Genomic DNA, 24,981 nt, shown 5'->3' with positions numbered 1-24,981 from the left:
AGGATAATTTTGCAACTGCAGAAGACAGAAAATATGAGTGATAAGTGCTAGGAAAAGGGATGGAATAGGGAATATTATCATTTGGCTGTGGGATCCCGAGGGTATGTTGAGTGAAAGCTAATTAACATACTGCAACATCATTTTTGTTGCAGAAACATAGAAATAATAAAAACAACTTTGTGACAGACATGCAGGAAGCAGCGGAGAAGATATCATATTGGATCTGGTTAAAAATAAATGATGAGTGTTGGAGAGAAAAGTAGTTTACACCAACACCAATATGACCTCTGGTTGGAGCGGCCCTATCACTTGAGAGATGCAGTAGAGAAGTAGGGGTCAAAACTGTAAAGTGATTCATCCTGATTATCGTGGTAATAGATCGGATTGCGAAGCTGTTAGTTGTTGAGCACTGTGAACAGTGTATACAAATAACAAGGAAAGTTCCAAAAATAAAGCCTTCTATTTTTTATTAACTCAAACAGTAAAGAGCTATGAAGACGGGAGTATACCATTAAAACGAATTTATTTTTCTACATAGTCACCATCATTCTTAATGCACTTTTGCCAGGAATTCAATGATGCATCTCTGCTTTTGATGCACGCCCATGGCATGGGTTATTTTCTTGGAGTTTTACACCGTTAATATCTGCAACAGAGAGATGAAGCTTTCAGGTCACGAATGCATAAGTTCAGTCATCAAAATGCAAGTTGCAGTTCCTTCTGATTCATTCAGGTGGAATAAAAAATAGTAAAAATAATTACATACTCTATCTCTTTGAAAGTTTCTCCTATATTTAATGGGGGGGGGGGTTCTAATATTTGCTGTAACAATTAATATATTATACTTTTTACATTTTTATTGTGAAAATATTTATTAACAAATCGTTTTCTTTTTATTTTCTTTTTTCAAATATTAATTAACAAATACTAACCTCGCCAGAGATCTTAGCACTAAGTGAAACTAGTCTATGCTGCTCAATCTCCTCAGATCGTTTTGACATGATTGGATACCTTTCACTCTACCTTGAAGACTCTGACAAACATATGCACGAACATATAGTTTATAATCAGAACACCATAATCTCCTTGATTAGAGAAAATAATCTTGACTCAGATGATCAAACCTATATGTCCTTTAGTGTAGTTACTTATATTTCATATACCATTCTCCTTTACCTCAAGATGGCACCTTGCTCAACTTTTTCTCTAATAGCATAGATGCAGCACGCTCACTAGATTCGAGTGCCCAAATACATGTATTTGAGGATTTTGATATCCATCATCGTGATCAGGTTAGATTCTTAAGCTACAAAGATGCAGCTAATAACTGTACATATAGTTTCTACATTACATACTCCGCCTCACAGACTGTCACTTTTTCTAACTCGCTTCCTAAATTGTAAGGATTAGCAAGTCTCTCTTCTCAACCTATTCTCGGCCTCACTGGTAGAGGTTTGGGTGACAAATGCTCAGAGCTGCTCAAGAATGCTTGTGACAATTATTGATATCACACTAAAATGTTGTCCCAAAGCTAACTGACCAATATTCAAAATGGCAATATACTTCAAACAGGCTGATTGGAAATCCATTAGAGATCACCTCAAAAACCCATGGAGTACAACTTTTTTAATCCCTGCTGATCAGTGCACAAATAAGGTAATGAAATGAATCAAAATAGGTATTGAAACTCATGTCTCCAAGCAGAAATTTTATAGCAAGCTGCACTCTCCCAATGATTCATCTTGAACTGTGCAGCTGTTATTGCTCAGAAGCAGCAAGCATTCTGCTAATTCAACTGCCATACATTAACTAAAATTTAATTCAACTGCCATACATTAACTAAAATTTGATTCAACTGCCATACATTAACTAAAAATTTAATTCAACTGCTATACATTAACTAAAATTTAATTCAACTGCCATACATTAACTAAAAATTTAATTCAACTGCCATACATTAACTAAAATTTAATTCAACTGCCATACATTAACTAAAAATTTAATTCAACTGCCATACATTGACTAAAAATTTAATTCAACTGCCATACATTAACTAAAATTTAATTCAACTGCCATACATTAACTAAAATTTAATTCAACTGCCATGCATTAACTAAAAATTTAATCCAACTGCCATACATTAACTAAAAATGTAATTCAACTGCCATACATTAACTAAAAATTTAATTCAACTGCCATACATTAACTAAAAATTTAATTCAACTGCCATACATTAACTAAAAATAAAAAGAATTTTCTAGCATCAGAAAATACTTATAAGATTGTGATAGCCACATCTAAGAAAAAGTATAATGAGATGACCAGAATCTGCAATTTCTGAAAAATCTATAATATTACAGTGAACAATGGTCAGTCAACAATTCTCCCGCTATCCAACTACAATAAGAAAACATCTCACATCTGCCAGTATCCTATATCTCTACAAAGCCACCATCCGCTCATGCATCGTCTTCTCATCTAGGCTGGTTTCACAAGTGCATCAATGGAATGTGTTCCAACGAATACTGCTCTGATGTTCGCTCAACTTAAATACATTCGAGCAACTCGACAATCAGTTAAATTCCATCCATTCACTGTGAAGGTCTCCAGATGCCAGAAAGCTTTCCACTCTTTCCAAGCTTCTTTCCTCGAGCTGCCTTTCATTGACTGTACCAACAAGCATGGGTTTAAATGTCATGTGAACTAATATCTCGCTGCACAACTCTCCACTTAGGATGCCACTATAATTCTGTTCTCTAATCCACAGTAACCCTTTATATCTCAGTGGCAATGTACCTTGGAGTAAATAAAATAATAAAAATGACATCTGTGTTAGAAATTATAAATTTGTAATATATTTCAAGTTCATTTATAAAAATAAATGGACTTGAAATATATTACAAATTTATAATTTATTAAACAATACAATCAAACGAATTACAATTTCTTTTCATTTTTTTTTTTTTTTTGCATTTTAAATAATGAATTAAAACCTCATAATAATGTTGCGTCGGCAAAGAAATTCTCTTGATTTTATGTTTGTTTTTATCTTTATATTTTCTTTTCTTTAAAATAAGCAAATGAGCGATTGTTTACAATTTTCAACAGAAAACAGAGTAAAACAAAGTCAACAAATAACTGCTACCAAAAAAATTACTTTTCTACCTATGTGGACAATTGTTTTGGGTTTTAAAAATTTTAAAACCTATAGCAGAAACAAATAGAACTCTTTTTCTTGTGCGTCAGTGTCTCCCCTGGTTGTGTGATATGGCACATACTGACTAATCAGAGTCATAGCGTAGGGACCTTCCTTACCGCCTAAGGAACCCTTACTTAGTGCGTGATTTGGACTTCATCTATAGCTATATAGACGACATTCTTGTGGCAAGTGCCTCACCTGAGGAACACGTCACTCACCTCTGCCTACTGTTCGAACGGTTTCAGCAATACCAGGTGAGGATTAATCCTGGTAAATGCGTTTTTTGGTGCTTCGCCACTAGTTTTCCTGGGCCACATTATTAGCCCAGACGGTATATCTCCGTTACCGGAAAAGGTGAAGGCTCTGCAAGACCTTCAATCACTTCGCCAACTAAGGCACTTCCTCGGTCTGTTGAACTACTACAGACGCTTTATCCCACACTGTGCAGATCTTCTAGCTCCTCTTTCCGACCTGCTACATAACAGGAAGAAGAAAAATGAGCAAATCTCACTTAATGAGGTCCTGCTCAAAGCTTTCAATGAAGTGAAAACAAAACTAGCGACAACATCTCTACTTGCACATCCTCTACCCGATGCCCAGTTTTCACTGGTCGTTGACACATCAAGCACAGCTATAGGTGCAGTGTTGTAACAGCAGCACCAACAACAGTTACAACCTCTCGCATACTTTTCGCGACAACTGAAACCGGCAGAACAACATTACAGCACGTTTGGCCGTGAACTGCTGGCAATGTACCTCGCAGTGAAACACTTCCAACATTCACTCGAGGGTCATCAATTTGTGATCTACACTGATCAACGTCCACTTACATACGCACTTCATTTTAAGCTGGACAAATATTAACCCCGCAAAACACGCCACTTGGATTTTGTTTTGCAATTTACCAGCGATATCCGACATATCTCGGGTGAGCAGAATGCAGCAGCAGACGCCTTGTCTCGCCTTCCCATTAATTCTCTGTCCTCACCATCGGATATCGATTTACAGCAGATGGCCTTAGACCAGCCTAGTCTGGACACGTTGGATCCATCGTCACCTGAATTTGCGACTTGCAAATTCGCATACCTGCCCGTACCTACCTCGGACACGCAGATCATCTGTGACACAACGGATTCACCTCGACCATTTGTTCCAAAGACTCATCGTAGAGTTGTTTTTGACACTTTACACAACCTGGCACACCCCGGATGCAAAGCCACAGTGAAGCTAATTACAGCTAGATTTTTCTGGCCAAATATGAGGTGTGATATCACTGCCTGGACACGTTCCTGTGTATCCTGCCAAAAGTCAAAGGTATACGAGCACATGGTGGCCTGAAGCTATTTCACATGGTGGCCTGAAGCTATTCCCTTTAAATGACATTTTGGCTGAATCTGTAGCGCGAGCCCTTATATCAGGCTGGATATCGTGTTGCGGAGTTCCCACCACCATCACCACTGATTGTGGTGTACAATTCGAATCCCACCTATTCCAGGAACTGTTCAGGATCCTAGGGATCACACACATTCGGACAACGAGCTATCACCCAGCTTCTAACGGGATGATAGACCGCTTCCATCACCAATTGAAAGCAGCATTACGTGCTTACTCAGACCAATAGTGATGGAACGAGTACTTACCGGTCGTCCTTCTTGGCTGTCGTGTCTCAATCAAAGAGGACTTGGGATATTCTGCAGCCGAACTAGTCTATGGAGCACCTCTATCGTTGCCAGGTCAGATGCTGACCCCGATAGAGGATACAACAACTGACTCAATTCTGTATGTCAACAGACTACAAGCCTATCTCAGTAAGCTACCACCGATGCACCCTACGGAACGGACCATAAAATCTTTGCTCCCGAAGGATATATCAACATGAACTGACATGTTCCTTAGGAAGGATGCAGTAAAAGCTCCCCTAACTCCACCCTACACTGGCCCTTATCGCATGCTTTCATGCACTGATAAAACTTTTATCCTTGACATTAGTGGTAAAAAGAGACAGTTTCCATAGATGGGTAAAAAGAGCCCTTCTGGACGCATTACTAGATGAACCACACATTCCTCCAACATACACACAGCATCATCATACACCTGAGGTAAATGCTCCTCGTGAGAATAGTTATGTGACCACTACACATAGTGGCTGATGGGTACATTGGCCAAAGAAACTATGTAAAACTGTATATTTCTGTTAAAAAAGAAACTTTTCTTTCTCTCCTTTCTACAAAACAGAACGTTTTATATATAAAAAAAACAAAAAACCCCACAAATATTCCCCAACTTTTTACAGAAAACTAAGAACATTTTTTTTTGTTGTAAAAACAAAAAATAACTTAAATAAATTGAAATTTTTATTTAATTTTTTTTTTTTTGCTATTTGTTCTGCTACCTTTTTCTCTGTCGGCTTTCAGCCTAAGCAGGGGGTTATGTAGCAGAAACAAATAGAACTCTTTTTCTTGTGTGTCAGTGCCTTCCCTGACTGTGCAATATGGAACATATTGACCAAACAGAGGCATAGCGCAGGAACTTTCCTTACCCCCTAAGGAACTCTAACTGCTTCTGTTCCGGATGAGAAAAACTCCTTCCTTTTTCAGCCAGATGCTAAAGAGAGCGGACCTGTTTCCTCTCTCTCTCTCTCTCTCTCTCTCTCTCTCTCTCTCTCTCTCTCTCTCTCTCTCTCTCTCGGACAAGACGAGAAAAACTCACCCTTTTCCAAACAGATGCCAAAGAGAGTGGACCTGTTTCCTCACTCTCCCTCTCTGCCTACACCAGTATCGACGATTCCTACTTGGGAATAACTACCGGGCAAAGGCAGACAAGTTTTATCCGAGTTATATCTTTTTGGCATCTTACCCTCGCTTCAATAAACCTTTTCCTTGTTAAGTTTTACGAAGTTGTTTGTTCGTTTATTCAGTAGCTTTTGTTGAATTAATTATTTTATTAGGGAGTGCCTGAAAAGCACTAATTCCATTCCCTAAAAACTCTTTTTATTTACATCTTTTATTGTTCTCTTTGGATCATTGTAAACCAGATGGATTCAAGATTGTGCAGAATTTTACTTGATATGAAACCTTGGTGTTGTAGATCTAACAATTCAAACATTTCGCATTAAACAAAAATACAGATCGGTTGAAAATTCAATTTTTGACAGATTCATGACAGTTATTAACTGTATTAAAAGTATTTTGAAGTATAATTCAGAACTGGACACTGACAAAAACATTAGAAATGAACATTGATACTTTTCAAATAAGCGTTACTGAGATGGGTTATCCAAACCACCTGTTCAAGGACAGCCATGAATGAAGCTATCTACTGTTTCACAAAACTATGGAGCACTGTTACTTAAAAGAAGACAGCCATTGCCATTTAATGGTTAGTTGCCATCAGAAGGGCTTGCATGTCAAGCACTTCAAACCTTCACAAAATCTACAATAAAACCATCAGGACAAACAAAGATGACATGGCTCGACTAAGTAATAAAATTACTATAAGATTCGATATTAGAGAGGCCCCACCAGAAGTTACTGCATGGTCCAGTAACTAGATATCTCACTGCTGGTGCAATTCTCTACCTGTATAACAGCCAAGTACTTCCAAGGATGGAGTATTGTTGCCACATCTGGGCAGGAGCTGCTAGAAAAACCTTAACCTGCCTTGACAGAGTTCAAAATAGACTTTGTAGCCTGGTGAGGGATGGCGTTTTCTCTTCCCTGCTACTTCTTTCCCACAGAAGAAATGTTGCAAGCCTGTCTCTGCTTTATCATTATTTTCATGGCAAGTGCTCGTCTGAGTTCCAATCTATCCCCCCTTCGCCAAACTTTCATGAAAAACACTCGTCTAGCTGAAACCACCATCAATAATTTCCATTCATTCTTTATCTGTGCCTAAACTTATATGTAGATTCCATGAACAAAGTTTCTTTTTTAGAACTGCACACCTGTGGAACTCTCTTCCGTTTCCCTGCTTTTCAGCTGACTATAGTATGGTTGTCTTCAAGTCCAACGTAAACAAGTTCTTGATGAGCCGTTCCCCTAAGTAATCCAATTTACAAAATTTCCACTTACTACGACATGTTCCCTTTGACTACTGTCCACTCATTAACCCTTATCCTAGGGTGTCCTCCGGGCCTTGATAAGTGGTGACTCTTTTGTAAAAAAAAAAAAAATAGATTACATTCAAGTTACCATCTTTTTAAAACAAAATCTTTGGTACATTTTTATGGACCGTTTTGTTCACAGAAGAACATCCAACATTAGTATGTCAATCCGGGATCTTTCATCTACGGACTCTTTAGAAAACAAAAAATTCTCATTAAAAAACAAAAAAACGTAGTGAGACAGCAAACAAAAAAATATGAAAAAAACAAACAAAAACATCTCACATTGTTTGACGCCTTCATCCAAACCAGCTGGCCAAAGACCGTCTCAAACAGATATCTACTGTCTCACAAAACTATTAAGAATCTCACTTTTAAAATAAGAATGAAGCAAAAGAAATCGGATGAAATTGATGTTTGTATTAAAATTTACATGTATTAAATTTGCATAAATTTCACTTCTTTTTATTGTGTAATGTTTTTTTATCATGTAATGTTTATTATTATGTAATGTGCATGCCACGTTCTTATTATGCAATGTCTTTTTTAGTATGCAATGTTTTTATGTAGTGGTTTTATTTGTAACAGGGCTTTACATTGAAACAGTCGCATTTGTGAGTAATTTTTCAAAGTATCGACTAGAAATAATAAAACGCTTATCTTTTGGTGATTATATTTTTTCACCAACAATCTTCCACAGCTCATTACTGAATGAAAAATGTCTTTTCAATCCTTATTTTTCTTTTTTTTTCGAGCAAAGTCAAATTATTTAAAGAATAAAAGTTTAATAGAACGAAGGCTGTTTAAAAAACACCTGAAAAAATTTGATTGTTTATACATTCAAGTCTCGACATAAAGTTTAGTGTATATTTAGAATTAAACTTATTTAAAAAGTTACAGAAAAGTCTATGTGTACATACTCTTCACAGAACGAAGATGTTATATTCCAAAAACCATGTGACTGTGGCTAGTAACTTTTCTATTTGGCTAGTAAACGAAAATATTTAGTTGTCAAAGGTCAACTAAACATAAGTTTGTCCATAGAGCCCTGTGTAATATTGTGATTTACTTTTAAATTTTGTTTTCTGTTTCTTTTGTGATACAAAAAGTGTACATTTGTTTATTTACAGATTCTTCAGCTGTGAGTATTTACAACATCCAAAGTATTTTCATGTACAACGGAAGAAGAAATATTAGATACATAGAGGTTGAGATAATACTTGGAGAAAATGGAAATATCTTAACTCAATGCTAGACTGAATGGAAGATATGAAAAAGATTTGCTCTAAATGCATACAAAACATACAAATCTTAAACAGAAATCATCTCTAAAAAGGTGAAGCTGAGAGCATTTACAATACCCAAAGTATTTCCATATACAAAGACAGAGAAATATCACATGCATAGAGATGGAAATGCGAGGATCAGCAAATCTTATTCCCGACTACAATACTCGAAGGTTGTCTGCAATGCTAATCACCTTGTAATATTGATAGATATCACGATAAACTCTGAACCTCTAGCTGAGTGGCTGTTGCTCAAAATGACATGATACTTTAAAAAGGCTGATTGGGAAGCCATCAGATCACATCAGAGGTTTTCCATGGAATAATATATTTTCCCTCCCTGCTGAACAGTGTGTGATTGAGGCAAGTGAATGGCCCCAAGCAGGCATTGAAGCATATGTTCCCACACGGAAGGTCAATAGCAGTGAAGAAATGAAATTGGGAATATTTACAACATACATCCAAAGCATTTTCTTGTATAATTCAGAGCTGTGAACACTGACAAAAACCATTGAAAATAATAATTGATACTTTTCAAAGGAAACTACTGAGAAAAGTTATTAAACTAGCTGAATAAGAAAGTCGTGAATTAAGACCTCAACTGAAACAAAGCCATCATCTGCACATCACACTGTCTAAGCCTTCATAAATTCTAGTAAAAGAAACTCACAATGACCCAAGATGATATGAGTCAAACAAGTGAGAAAAGATTTTAAATCAGCATCTGCCATTTTGAAAACATCGTAAACAAAACAACTAGTATTCTCAAAATTAAGTATTCCGATAGAAATGATTGAAGATTTTGTTGTTAATAGAATGGTGTTTAGATTAACGAATATGCAATGATGATGATGATGATGATGATGATGATGATGATGATGATGATGATGATGATGATGATGATGATACGGTTAAAAAATACGGTTAAAAACTCGCTCAATACCGTGACATAGGCTAACATATATTCGGTAGGCTTTTAACAGTATTTTGCATATTTAAAAATTTTTTTTAACTCCTTTTCCCAAACTTACCGTGTCAAAGAGAGAGTCGGCTGCCATTTTAAATTTTCCAATACATTGGTAAACACTGTATGTTTTTCGAGCTGAATAAACATGTTACATTGAATAAAAACACTAAAAACATATCCAGTTAGGTAGAAAAGTAACTTATCTTGCCTTTGATAACATTTATTTGTTATATATTTGTTTTGTGACAACTTTTTCGAATCTATGTGTACAGTAATACAAATCTGAAATTTCTTACAATATATATATATATATATATATATATATATATATATATATATATATATATATATATATATATATATATATATATAAATCGGGTTTGTTTGACAGAAGTAAGAAAGAAAAAGTAGTGTTTGACAGAAGTAAGAAAAAGTAGTGTGTATATATATATATATATATATATATATATATATATATATATATATATATATATATATATATATATATATATATATATACACTACTTTTTCTTACTACTGTCAAACAAACCAGATTTTTTCCTTTCTGCTAAATAAATATATTTTATTTTAATAACTAACTCTACGTATCTGGTGTTATTTCGTTTCTTATGAATTTATGCCATTGTGTTTTTTTCGTAAATTTTATACTTTTTGTTACAACAGAAAAGTACTAACTTTTTTATTCCCAAAATATTTTTATTACAAGGAAAGCAAATCTTTAAGAAACGAAACTACCCCCCCCTTTTTTTTTTTTTTTCAAAATATTAGTTTTCTCTTCAAATCACAGCGAAACAAGTCTATTTTTTTCTATACGTGCTCCTGCTCATTGCCCGGTAGTGTTTTTTTTTAGGTCGTAATAATGTTTACAACTAAAATGTGTTGGTTTAAAAAATCACTAATCTACACAAGAAGCCAAAATTACCGCTAAATAATAATTACTGAGATGTCAATGAGGGGCACATATTGAAAAACTAGACTTGTTTCGTCTTAATGCTAATATTTTGAAGAAAAAAAGAAAAAAAAAAAAAAAGGTAGCTAACTCTGTTTCGTTTCTTACAGATTTACTTCCCTTGGAATAAAAAGTCAGTACTTCTTTTGTTGTAACAAAAAGTATTAAATTTACGAAAAAACAGAATGACATAAATTCATAATAAGAAATAACATAACAATATTACATACTTATATATCATGTTAAAATTAGTATAAATTCCAAAAATTATGAAAAATGACCCAATAGAAATTACAAGTAAAAATAGAATTTATCGAATTATTCAGTTTTATCGTATGTTTTAATATGGAAGAGTTGTGCGACCAATTCAGTATGATAAACTGACTTATCTCCCTTAACTTAAATTAAGGGTCCGTCGTTTTTAAGCACAGCATTTCAGCATTTCTTGTACCTGATGTTTTGTTAGAAATACATTTAGCATTTCTTCTACTGGATCATTTTTCGTAACTTTTTAAATTAATAGTAATTTAGACATGACACGTTAGGGCGTAATAATGTTTTCAACTGAAATAAGTTGGTTTAAAAAAAATGACCAATTTACACAAGCAGCCAAAATTACTGTTAAATAATAATTACAGAGAAAAGTTTTAATAATGAATTTCTTAGTAGTCTCCTATTCTCCTATATATATAATTTTGATTGCAGAACTTCCCCTCTGGACCAAATTACTATAGGTTTGCACTGACAGATGTCATATACAATTTTTTATATGTCTAAACTGTTACTCAACATCTTATGTAAATGTCACACGCCATTACAGACACATTTATTTGTTATAAAAAAATGTTACATTACATCTTACGAACACGGCCGACCGGCAACAAAGTGGTTTGTATTTTGCCTCTACGCGACAAGTACTCCCAATACCCCAGTGAAGACCAGGTAAAAATATACACAATATAACTATGTTGCCATGACACCCTGATTAACTGCATCATACACTGATAGACATACAACTACCTTTACACTTCCCTTTTTGAAAATAATGGTTTCTCCCCACTTACATTCCGGGTATTTTTATTGACTGAAAACGTAAAAATTTGTTATTACAGTTTACGCATTCATACTAAAAACGAACACTTTGCATCTTCACCAACATGTCCTCTACTTCTATATGAATCAACATTTTCCTGATTATTAAACCAAATAAAAATATACAAACTCTCATAATCATAACTTTTCGTAGTTACACTCTCAATTTTAGCTACACACACACACACACACACACACACACACACACACACACACACACACACACACACAATATCGTTGCACATTGTTTGAAAAAAATATGCTTTGCTATCGTCGCATTTCCAAGAGGTTAACGATGAACGTTTACATTACCTTACCGTAACATTTATTTTTTCCTTAACAAAAAGTATTCGTAATTAAGCTTTAGAAATAAGTTGCCGAATATTCTTTCTTAAATGTTTTCATCGATTGAACATATTGTTCATTCATTATTTTTAGCGTTGTGAGCATCCTTTATTATAAAACCGAATTTTAGTAAATGCCACAAGCTTTTTTAAATAATGTTTGTTTCCAGCATCCTAAATTACGAGGGGCATGCAATAAGTAATGCCCGTGACCCACTCTCAGTTGTTTGATCTAACTGAAGTTTTGCATGTGCAATGATTTATATCTCTACGGGTTATGTGGCAAATTACAGCTCTGAACTAATTGTTTTACAGATGTTTGAAATGAGTCAGGTGTGAAATGGAGCCTGTTGAATGCCGAGCAGTGATCCGGTTTTTGTATTTGAAAGGACACACACCACAGGAGACTTTTGAAAGAAACTTATGGTGATAATGCCCCATCATATGACCTTGTAAAACGCTGGCATCATGAATTCAAACATGGCCGGAAGTCTGTGGAAACAGCTCCCAGACCTGATCCCCCCCCCATTCTGCCATTGATGAGGCATCTGTCCGTCAAGTTGAGGCTGCCATTTTGGAAGATCGGTGCATTACTATTCGCCAAATAGCCCAAGATGTCAAGATTAGTACAGGGTCTGTGGAAAATATCATTCATGACCATTTGCATATGCATAAGGTGTCTGCCAGATGGATTCCCAGGTTGCTCACACCATTCCAGAAGCGGGAACGTGTCGAGTGTTCGAGGATGAATTTGGAGATGTGCCAAGAAGATGTGTCAAAGTTTTTCAAAAGACTGATTACACAGGATAAAACCTGGGTCCATCACTATGATCCAGAGACCAAAGCCCAGTCAATGCAGTGGAAGCACTTGGACTCACCACCTCCAAAGAAGGCAAGGGTGCAGCTCTCCACTGGCAAGGTCATGTTCACAGTCTTCTGGGACCAGGACAGAGTAGTGATGACAAATTTCCTGGCAAAAGGTACCACAATTACAGGAGCCTATTATGCTTCACTTTTGAGGAAATTAAGGGAAGCTATCAAAATCAAGAGGCGGGGCAAGATCAGCAAAGGTACCCTCCTCCTGCAGGACAACGCTCCGGTCCACAACTCGCATGTCGCCAGATCAGAAGCATGGGTGTGTGGTTATGAAATCCTCTCCATCCTCCCTACTCTCCTGACCTTACACCCTCTGACATTCACCTCTTCCCAGCCATTAAGTTGTTTTTGAAAGGAAAGCGTTTCTCAGATGATGCAGCCTTGATTTCTGAAGTCATGTCGTGAATGGATGACCAACCTGGGGTGTTCTACAAAAACGGTCTTCAGAGCTGCATCAAACGATGGGAGAAATGCATAACTCTGGGTGGTTCCTATGTAGAGAAAGACTAATAACTGTGCCAAGTATCGTTGCTCTACTTCTATGGGAAGTGGGTCAGGGCATTACTTATTGCACGCCCCTCGTATTGAATGGCAAAATGAATGAATCTTAATAAAAAAGACGGATTTCCTTTTTTTAATGTTTGTTTGTAGCGTCCAAACTTATGACATGACTGAATGAACGATTCTTAGTAAATTTCTTTTTTTGTATTTTTTTTTATCTTCCAACTTTATGAAATGACTAAATGAATGCATCTTAGTAAAAAAGACGAACATCACTTTTTTAATGTTTGTTTTCAGCCTCTGAAATTATGACTAAATGAACGAATCTTAATAAACAAAACGAACTTCACTTTTTTAACAGTTTTTAGCATCCAAAATTTTACATGACTGAATGAACGAATCATAGTAAACAAGACGAACTTTAGTTTTTTACTGTTTGTTTTTAGCGTCCAAAATTATGGCATACCTAAATGAACAAATCTTAGTAAACGAGACGAACTTCACTTTTTTAATGTTGATTTTTAGTATCCAAAATTATTACATGACTAAATGAACGAATCTTACTAAAAAAGATGAACTTTTTAATGTTTGTTTATAGCATCCAAAATCTTGACTTGCCTAAATGAACGAATCTTAGTAAACGAAGCCTCCAAATTTTTTAATGTTTGTTTTTATCGTCCAAAATTATGAGATGCCTAAATGAACGAATCTTAGTAAACGAGACGAACTTCACTTTTTTAATGCTTAATACTAGACATTTTTATCCTGTTAAAAATGGATAAAACTTATAATCCGTTGACTTAAAATGAGTGCTTATGCCAAATCGATGGTTGAATATGGTTTAATTTGTGCGCATTTTTACATTAAATACTAATCCAATTAATCTTTAATTGTTCATCAAATGGATACCTTAACACTTAGTTCGCTGCAACTTATCATAACAAAGGTCCACACAAAATTCCAACCAGATCAACCCAGTACAGGGTGGAACGATAAATTTGTCACTCTAAAGAAAACAACACTACAGCTTTATTTTAAAACTTTTTGTCAATTCAGGTAACTTGATTATGTAGTAGAACTGACGTCTATTCAATGTAGTCACCTTCAGCCTCAATCACCACCTCGATACGGGTCCAGAACTGGGAGCATGCTTTTTCCACAAGTACAGGTAGTAGTTCGGTGAATATGCGGCGGATGGTGGTGATCAGGCTGACTTTGGTATTGTAGAAGATCATGTTGGTGATGTTCTCAACATATGAGCAAACAAAGTAGTCCAGCAGGTTCAAGTTGGGAGAGGAGAGGAGCAGTGAGAGGAGGGTACAAAGTCATAGCACTTCTTCTGAAGTCAAGGGTCTCTTTGAACATGTGATATGGCGCCAAGTCCTGCTGCCACACCCAGGGTCTGCCAATGGCTACCTGATTGCACGAAGAGATCACCACTCTCTTCAACACATCCAGGTACACTTTGGTGTTGATTTTCAAAACGACTTCAAAGATGTGAGGTGGCATGATGTGGCTCTCACTTGAAACTACACCAAAGATCATAACCATGGCTGGAAACTTTGTTGAGCTGTGCTCAAGCATTGAACCATCTGGATTTGTATTTTGAGGATGCTGGCAATAATATTATATTATAATGTAACTTTTCATAACATTTACATATTATTTTCATATACCTTTTCATATTATTTTCATATACCTTTTCATATTATTTTCATAAACCTTTTCATGCAATTTACATATAACTTTTCATATCACTTTTCATAATACTGTTCATATCATTTACATATAACTTTTCGTATCATTTTCATATCATTTATATGAAAATGATATGAACAGTTATATGAAAAGTTATATTAAAATGCTATGAAAATAATATGAAAAGTTGTATGTAAATTGCATGAAAAGTTATATGAAAAATATATTATTGATGTGTAATGTAAGTCCTATAAACAGGCTTAAATCTGATGTTTTCAGTAGAAGATTAAATCTGAAAAGTTATAAGGAGATGTTGGCAGAACAAGAAATTTTGATGTTGTGGCTGCGTTGAAAGGATGGATGAGACATTTTGTAGAACATCAGGGTCAGTTCACAAGGAAATGCCTAGAAAAAATGGGAGGAAATCCTAGCAAGCAAGATCTGTTGGACCGTCAGACTGTCAATAATGAAGAAGAGCTTTTCACAAGACATTAGAAAACTTAAAACTTGCATTGGAAAAGAGAAAAATAAGCACGTTTATACCGAACTGAACTTATTCAATATTAATTTATAATAAATAAGAAAAATATAAATTTATTCAAAAAAGAAAATTTAAGAAATTACCACTCTCATTTGTCTACATGTAGTGCATAAACAAATAAACAAGACACTTCAAAATAAAGTCCTTTTAAAGTGGCTTGTTTATTTGCTTAGGTGTGATTTATTACCAATAGTTCTGATATCAGCAGGAAACAAGGCTTCTTGAACAGGCTTTCTTTTGTGGTAGAACCCCCCTCTCCTTAAAGTTTCAAACATATTTTGATGAAATTTAACTCATTTGTATAAAATTCTCTCTGGAAGAAAATGAAAATAGTCTCGAATCTCTACTGACCCTCAATATGTTGAATCTCTATGTGGCTCTTCTAAAGGAGCTATGGGGGCGGGGCAGTACTCTTTAAAGCTTCAAATACGTAAATCCGATTTAAATAAAATTTAAACCATATGTATAAGACACTAATTTAGAGAGTTTTCCAAGATTTCAGTTTCTTCCGATTGTATTAGGAGGTGAAATAAGGTATAGTAAAAAAAAAAAAGAAACTAATATGGTGTTATGAACATAGTGAAAAAAGGACACAGTTTGGTGGGAACATGATGAGAATTAGCAATGAACCGGATGTTAACATATCCACCATGAGAGACAAAATGAAAAATCGTCTTTTGCACATGGCTCCACGCATGGCTTCCGCTTGGGAAGAAAAAATTAAGATAACCACAAAATAATTATCCACCAATGGCAGAGCTCCGCACCTAAAATAAACACCTCAAATATTACAGTCGCTGGGAGCCGGTTTGCCACTATAAAATGAGGGGACCAAAAAGAGTGAAGAGGAGAGATTCGCCCTGCTGCATCAGTGAACGCACAGACAGATTCTCCCACCCGACCTTAAGAGATGAAGAAGAAAAAGAAATAAGGCACCAGTGAACTGAAGCCGACTACGCTCTCATGTTATGGGCCAAACGCCTTCAATTCTAAACAATGCCTAATTCACACAAACCAAAGAAGAGAGGAGGAAAAGGAAGATGAAGACGCCGGGCTGCTAGCTGCTGCTGAAAAAGTCACTCGCTTTCCAGTTACAAGCCAGGACACGCATCACCGACAGCAGGATGACCGGCCTACCCTAACCCTCTCCATCGTCCAAAAGATAAGTTTCATTTTACAATCATTCATTCCTTGTCAATTCATACATACCTACAAACAGTTTACGAACATTCATTCCTTGTCAATTCATACATACCTACAAACATTTTATGAACATTCATTCCTTGTCAATTCATACATACCAACAAACATTTTACGAACATTCATCTCCTTTGTTAAATCACATTCCATCCTACGAACACTTTGCCTCTCCTAATACAAATTGTTGATAGTAAATAAAGTCGGTTCTCAACCTTCAATATTCGTCTGTCTTTAGTTATATGGAGTCAGAATATACACACTTCCAACGTTATTCATTTCATGTATTCTTGGTTGTGGCCTCTATGGCATCCTTTCCTACCCCTAATCCTCCTTTTATAAAAACCGAGGCCATAGTTTCTTCCTTTAATACAGGTCTGCCTGATAAAGATTTGATAATCTATTATATAATGGGTAGTTGTCTATATATATATATATGTCTGTATGTACAGCTAAAAGCCAGAAGAAACAAACACCCACAAAGTTTATATATCCTTAAATGGCGTTATCCAAGATGAATAATATCTTAAAAAGAATTTATTTGAAGGTCAACTGGGCCAAATTTTGTTGGGAAGTGGGTATCAGGCATTTTCAATGTTATCTATTAGATCAAAAAGAGGTGAATGATTTAGATTATAATTATTTTCAATACAATTTCCAATCAAAAGGGAGGAATGGGCTGAGAAGAGGTGAAAAAGGGATGGGAAAGAGAGATGTGAGAAAGTGCGAAAAGGGTTGAAAGAGAAAAAAATAGAGAAACGGTAGAGAGTTTTAAGTTCTAATATAAAGGTGTTACACTTTTGAGCCTCTTTTATTTTGTTTATATAGCCCTGGGCCGAGTAGCCGTGCTAATATAAATACATCATAAGAATAAGTAAAACACATCCACACACATACCTATCAGAGCTATTTATAAATTTTTGTTTCCTTCTTGTATCAATAATGTAAGTGCATTTGATAAAATGTGAAAACATCTCAGCTCGATTACTAAGGAGATCTGTTGATTCCCTCATCATTACCATGGTAATGAATTATGAGACGGGCTCATATTCCAACCTTAATGGGTTGCATGCCAACATTTGAGCTCTACAAATAGAAATGCAAAAGATTGCTTAAATAACGTTTTATTCTTGCAAAAATTGGTCATTTGAGGGTCAGTTTATGTTAGATTTATACAGGTGTTAAGCTCAAGAATATTGGTTATTTTTCTTTAACATATTTTAAATATCTTTCCAGAACAGGTCCTGGATATGACCTTAAACTATATCCGATGGTGAGGCCCCAGCTTGCGGGCTCTGGGGAGTGTGGAGCCACCCTTTAATTACCATTGCTCCCAGGTCCACTCTGGCCCAGAGTGGTAGTACCTGTTAGGGACCCAACTATGGGTTAAATAGAAACTGACTTGCAAAAAACAAATATATTCTATTAAAAAAATTTTCTTCAAAATCACCGGATTCGGCATTAAATAACTTGAAAAGGGTTGATATACCATAAAACAAAAACAACCAACCAACCAACCAACTTTCCAGAACACGCGCATGCCATTTTGTGTGCTGTACTCTCGAGTACCCATAAAAATAAAAAGTAAAATGGATGATGAATAAGAAACAGTTGCATTTATTTGAAAATAGATAATTTGTTGATGACAAGCATGTAAAATATAAATAAGTATATATATATATATATATATATATATATATACTAACCCGACTCCGATCAATAAAGAGGGAATCTGAAAATAACAGCGAGCTGGGGTAGTGCAAGGCATACCTAGATGACAACTTGTTGAATCATGACCAATGCCTTGACTGTCCAAGTTTGAAAGAGAGAGATATCCGATTTCTATATTCACCATTTGGGTGAAATTAAGTTTTTGATTTCCGGAAACAGGAGAGTACATTCTCTCATTGCTCAGTATAATTTGAGAAAGATAATTTGGATTTAAGTTCAAAAGAGATAATTTCTGATGATTCTGAGCCAACACAACAAATACATTTTAATTTCTGTCTTAAATTGCCATGAGTGGTATAATGAATAAATAAATATATATTTAACATTTATTTTAGTTAAATAAAATAGCTAAATTCGTTTGTAAAAACTCACTGAGTGGTGTTTGTGCATTATCTAGGTATGTCACTTTCTATCTTTACTTTGCTTCTTGATTGCTAGTACAAAGAAATATATTTGTGAAATTTGACAAAAGAGCTGGAGTTACAAAACGGATGGTTGAATGTAGGTTAAGATTGGAATGTAATTCAAATTCAAGTGATATTTTGACAGATCATGAGTTAAGAGTTGAAAAATAAACATTTGTCATTTGTTGTCTGGAGAAGGAATGCATGAAAACAGAAACTATTGAGAAATTCCATTGAAAAATGATTTCCACCATTTTGCTAGGATGTACTGCATCCCCTTCCCCTGTGGGGATCAGTAGGATAGCTACATAACATAAGAAAATGAGTGTTGGAAGTAAAGTAATATTAATATGTAGAAGCACTACAAGTAAACCATGTAAAATTCTTCTTTTGTGTTTCGGGTCTTTATTTGTGAAAAAAAGTGTCCAAGAAGATACTTTGGGAAATGCAATATAGAATTCACAAACCTAAAGAAAAATAAGTAAATGCTGATTTTCAGTTTTATCTGAAATGACAATCTTAAAGAAGATAATTGTTCCATTACACATAATCATAAGAAGCAAAGTCACGCATATAACCATCTGAGAAGCTTTACAGACGTTCATACGTGATTCCTACAAAGCAGGTAGAAAACAATACGTTACAATCATATTCAAAATAACTTACAGTAAAAATCTAGGAATCTACGCTTTTAGTTGTTTGCATAATATTTAGCTATGTATTAAACTGTGTTTTTTTTTGTTAATGTTATTGTTTGTGCAGATAATATTACGCAAGAAACGATTTCAGTCAGAGGGACTGAAAATAAGCAAAGAATACCACAAAGTGAAAAATGAGACTCGTACACGATGCAGCTAAGGATTGATTGCATTGTTAATAAAATTGTCTGCAAAGATTTACCACAAAGCTAAGTTAAAATGTATTTTCTTTATATCTAAGTTTAAAATGGCATTTTCATTGATAAACGTGCTGATTGAATAGATGTATGTACAAACCATATAAAGTAGATTCAATAATTCTGACGATTATCTTCCTTTTATCCACTCTTCTGTAATAAAGATGATTAATAAAGATTACATTTTATCCAGGAGATGGATACAAGGGAAACAATATAGGGCACTTTGTACTTCGTTACAACTGATACCTCTGATCGAATTAAATGTCTCAGTCACAAGTTTGACCTTCTCAGCATGTTGGGTAAGCAGCCATTCTTTTTGAATTGGAACTTTTTGTAGGAGGGTTCACTGGGTTGACGAGGATTAACTATCGCTTTCATTACAACCTGACCGAGGACAGACGGGCAAAGACAGACACTTTATTAAAATCTTATGCATTTCAGGGTCAAGGTTAATTACTTCACAATAAGCACCTCAGAAAACCACTGTCGCCCATAAAACTTTTCTATGCAGACTTTATTGTTGGCGTCTAGGGTTGATGCATATGCCGAGATGACAGTAACAAAGTTATCAAAAGGCAGTGGGACTCTAAGAGACATTAGTCTCTCATTTACAGTCGTTAGTGTGATCTGATAGTCACTTATGATACATGACTTTATAGCGATTCTTTTATTTACCTTTCTCTCCTCTCTTCAAAAAGGTGTATCCTAAGACCTTTTCCTGTAGGTTCTATTCCTCTGAGAGTGAAGTCGCGCTTAGTGCAGCAATATCCAGCTTGAGGGCTGCAAGTTATTTTTTGAGAAGAGGGCAGTTCATCGTGCTGGTTTAGCCGTATCATTAAGATCTAACAAAATTCGTATGTTCCATGTACCATGTACAAAGGTCAGATATTGGGATTTGTTTCTTGAGTTTCGACAGCAAAAAGGGGTGCCCCACTGAGTGCAGCATTCCAGTTAGGAGAAGTTCTGACCTCTGATTTTTAGCCTATATGTTTTAGGGCCTTCCCTGTTCATGGTGGGCAATAGGACAACTATCACACATCTACCACCAGCATGGACTTGGAGCTTCACCAAAACCTGCTCTCTTTGCCTTTGCTCCATCGTCGCTAATCTTGTCATAGGAGAAAGAAAGTTAACTAGAAGAAAGAAAACCAACTAGGAGAAAGAAAAAGCCATTGGCATATGAATTTGTTTAAAGTGGACATCAACTGGCTGAGAAGAAGCCCACATGCTGCTGTTGTTTCTGAATCTTCCATCACATTACTTCTGAAAGTGACATGCGATATCAGGAAAAAAGGATCGCAATGGACTGCCAAAAATCCAGTTTCTTAACCGTCCCATAGCCAGTCTGTGGCTATTTTGGGTTGTTTTAATTTAGGAGTTTTTTCCTTCTCCTAACTTTATCACAGCCAAGGGGCCTGTAATGCAGCGGAGCTGGGGTTGTTGGTGTGTTAGAGCGTGTCCACACGTTAGTGGGCCATGGTATAGCATCTCTGAGGCCCCCTGCTGCTCAAAGATCCCCTGACATTTAGCCTTGTGCCACGAGGCATCAATATCCGTGTGCGGTCAGGAGAAGACATGTCAGAGGTCTTAACACTGGAGAGGATAATTGTACTTATGCATTTCGTTTCCTTTTCACCAAAAAGTTAGCCAGTGACGTGAGCTGGAAGTGAGAAGGCATGCAAAAAAGCACTTAACAGTAATGCTTCTGCACTAGATGCATCACAGTGTTCTGCATCTTTAAAGCGTACACACAGTTACTATAATGCTAGAACAATTGTTTTTTTCTATTATTATATTGTCACACTGATGTTTCTATTAAATTATATATTATTCATTATGACTGCTGTACTTTATTATTATTATTATTATTATTAATTATTATTATTATTATTATTATTATTATTATAATTTTTATTATTATTATCATTATTATCATTTTTATTATTATTATTATTATCATTTTTATTATTATTATCATTATTATCATTTTTATTATTATTATTATTATTATTATTATTATTATTATTATTATTATAATAATAATAATAATAATAATAATAATAATAATAATAATAATAATAATAATAATAATAATAAAAATAACAAAAAAAAAAAAAAGCAGATAACCAAATCACCCCTTTGAGATCAGCTCACACCACCCACATTGGAAGCTGTTTCACACATCTGAATAAAGTGCCATTATTTTTTCAGTCAATGTCAGACAATTTTTATTTCTCAAATCCCGGGGGAAGTTAATTTATTATCAAATTAATATCTCATTTTATGGCCCAGAATAAACCAAAGGTATTGCTTGAAAAAGAAAAATATATATTTCTCAATCCTTTTTATGACTCTTACAAGCATTTAATACAGTTTGAACCTTTTTTTTCAACCATTTTTCTTCTATCTTTTCTTTCCTTTCTTTTCCATCATCTGAATCTCGAGGTTTGTATATCTAGCATATCAACCCTTTTTAACCCGCCAAGAAGGAGCCAAAACAAATACTACTTTAAGGTCAAAAACCAACTAACGATAAGTGTTTGATGAACCCAGAAAATATCAATTCTTCCTCCTTTGTGAGAAACATTACCTATAGAATATGACGACTAAATAACCAAATAAGGAAGCAAGAATTACGAGACTGTCGAAAGTGAACCCGTGGTGCACTTTCTACTATCCTCAAATTTAAGTTTGTTTTCCTTCTCGAAGCGGTAAAATTCTCCCTGCTTATTCTATTTATTATTTATTTCTGCTCTTTCTATTTACGTTAAAAACATAAGATATTAATTAGGATTTTAATCAATATTTTAGTTTTTTAATTTGAAGATCGTGTAATTAATCGAAAAAAATATTTTTTTAAACTACAAACCAATATTTGGCTTAAATTATTGACAAAAGAGTTTTAAGTATGTAGTCTTGTTAAGAAAGCTATTAAGGTCAACAAAATAGAGGAAAACGTGGTTCTACTTTATATATATAAAAAAATATTATTCTTCATTTACATTTAATTTTGTCTTTGTTTCTTGCGTATGCAAGAGTGTGTCAGTTGTTTATTATCAAGTTAAAATTATTTACTTTCAAATTCTTTCTACATTTTTCTTTGATTTACAACATTTTTTCTCTACATTCTTCACTCCAAATAAGGTATATTTCCACTGGTAAGGGGTTACTGTGATAGAGGCCAGATTTATAAGGAGGAAACTTAGTTGGGGAGCTGAATAGGAAGATGTTTTCACATTACATTTAATGTTCATATGGTCGTGGGAACAGGTATTGGAGTGCGAACTCTAAGTGATCCGAGGAAAGAAGTTATCAGAGTAGAAAATCTAGTCTGTAGATATTTTTACAGTGTAAGGGTGGGATTTTGCTGTTAATCGATGAGTTTTGGGTTTTTATCTCAAGAGGGTACAGCGTGTAGTTTATCTGAGCACAATCTGTGGAAATACTTGTAAAACAAGCATAGAAATACAACTGTAGTGGTGGGACATTTGGTATTATAGTGGGGTCTATTAGATTTTTTTGCATCGAGAGAGATAGGTAGATAGATAGATAGATAGAGAGAGAGAGAGAGAGAGAGAGAGAGAGAGAGAGAGAGAGAGAGAGAGAGAGAGAAGGGGAGATGTTCATGGTTAGTGCACTAGTCCAAATGTGGCAACAATAATAATTCATGCACGGGGAATGGTGGCGTTATTGATATATATACCGTTATATGATTACGATCACTTAGTTCAATTTAAATTTAAGTTGAATTTATTCATCTATAAATTTTCTACTAATAGGAATAACAATTAAAAATATCAAGATTTGTAAATATTCTAAGTTAACACAAGAAATAAATAATAATAATAATAAAACAAGGAATCTCATTTATCGTCTTTCAAAAAACAAAAACAAATTCTAATGAAAATAAAAGGTTGATTTCTTAGATAAAATAAAGTGATATTACGTAAAACAGAAAAATCAGCAATTTAAAAATTATTGTGAGAGAACGGCGATAAAAATATGACATTGTCTGCTAAATGGAGAAATGAAAAAAAAAATAAAGAAAAATGAAAATGTTGTGTATATTAATTTTATTAACTTAATTATAAGATATTCATTGCCTTCATTGTGAATTACTTCTGGCTGGATCAGTATCGCAGAGCGAGTGTGTATAAGCCTTATCTAAACAAACATCGTAAAATATTTTCAGCAAATTATATCTTCAAATCTATTTTTAAATCACCTGATTATATCATCCAATTTGATTTACATAAGAAGACAGACGAATCTGGAGTGAAGCCTCTTCAGGCAAACTCAAGTAACCTTATACACTAGGAAAATCATTCTATACATTTTGCTAAGTAAAATACAACATTCCTACTTGATTTATTTTTTTTGAAATTTGCAAATTAATATTTTATTCAGACAATGCTTCAAAAACGCTGTAATTATTTGCTGGTGATCTATAGCACATCTAAACAGCAAGAACATCATTACAAAATTATTGCAGACAACTCCAAAAACAGAAATCAATAATTTCCCGCGACCATATTTCTGTCCAATTCATCATCACAAAACCTTTGATCTTTCCTCAACAGGTCAGTCGTCCAGATGTGAAAAACCTGGTAGGTTTCTGTAAAAGATTACAACATACAACATTAAATCAATAATTGAAATGAGGTTCACAGTAAACATCATATCACATAATCACTTCACATAATTAAATCAGTACACCCTTTTTTATTTATTTACTAATTGCATTAACCCAGCTTTACCGTTCAATTTTTGCTGTATCTTTTATACTAACACCTTTTATGTTCATTATGTAAGCTAAAAAGAAAAGCAAGTATGGAACGCTAACTTTTACTAAAATAATAAAATCTATTCTTTTAGCCTATTTTTCTTTTTTGGTTGAAAAAATGTCTCCATTGGCATATAGTGAGGCTTGTTAGGTTACATTTATTTGTTGCTAACTACATTAATTAAGATTAAGTAAAAAACATAAACTGTAAATATATTAACTTATTGCTAATAACATAGTAAAAAAAATAAGAAATGGAATAAGGCTTATCAGAATCATCTTGTTATGAGTTCTTATATATATTCTTCATGATTATAATGATTGTTCTTTTGACAGGTACATAAGTGAATATGTTTTCTACGCCAAGAAAAGCGATGATTTGTCAGGTTGTT

At 34.5% G+C, this 24,981-nt stretch overlaps 1 protein-coding gene across 1 annotated transcript in view; it reads right to left on the bottom strand.

Moving 5' to 3' along the window:
* Nucleotides 1-23,862: 23,862 nt before the first annotated feature.
* Nucleotides 23,863-24,981, bottom strand: part of LOC145242473 (synaptobrevin homolog YKT6-like) — a 73,233-nt gene continuing 72,114 nt past the window's right edge. Inside the window, exon 7 of the mRNA XM_080105531.1 lies at nucleotides 23,863-24,421. The gene's annotated coding sequence lies outside the window, so the exon portion shown is untranslated. The remainder of the gene's footprint in view (nucleotides 24,422-24,981) is intronic.

This window comes from Euprymna scolopes, chromosome 21 (assembly GCF_053919585.1).
Source record: "Euprymna scolopes isolate OS-2025 chromosome 21, ASM5391958v1, whole genome shotgun sequence".
NCBI classification, from domain to species: domain Eukaryota; kingdom Metazoa; phylum Mollusca; class Cephalopoda; order Sepiida; family Sepiolidae; genus Euprymna; species Euprymna scolopes.
This window is presented reverse-complemented; position numbering and strand designations above follow the sequence as displayed.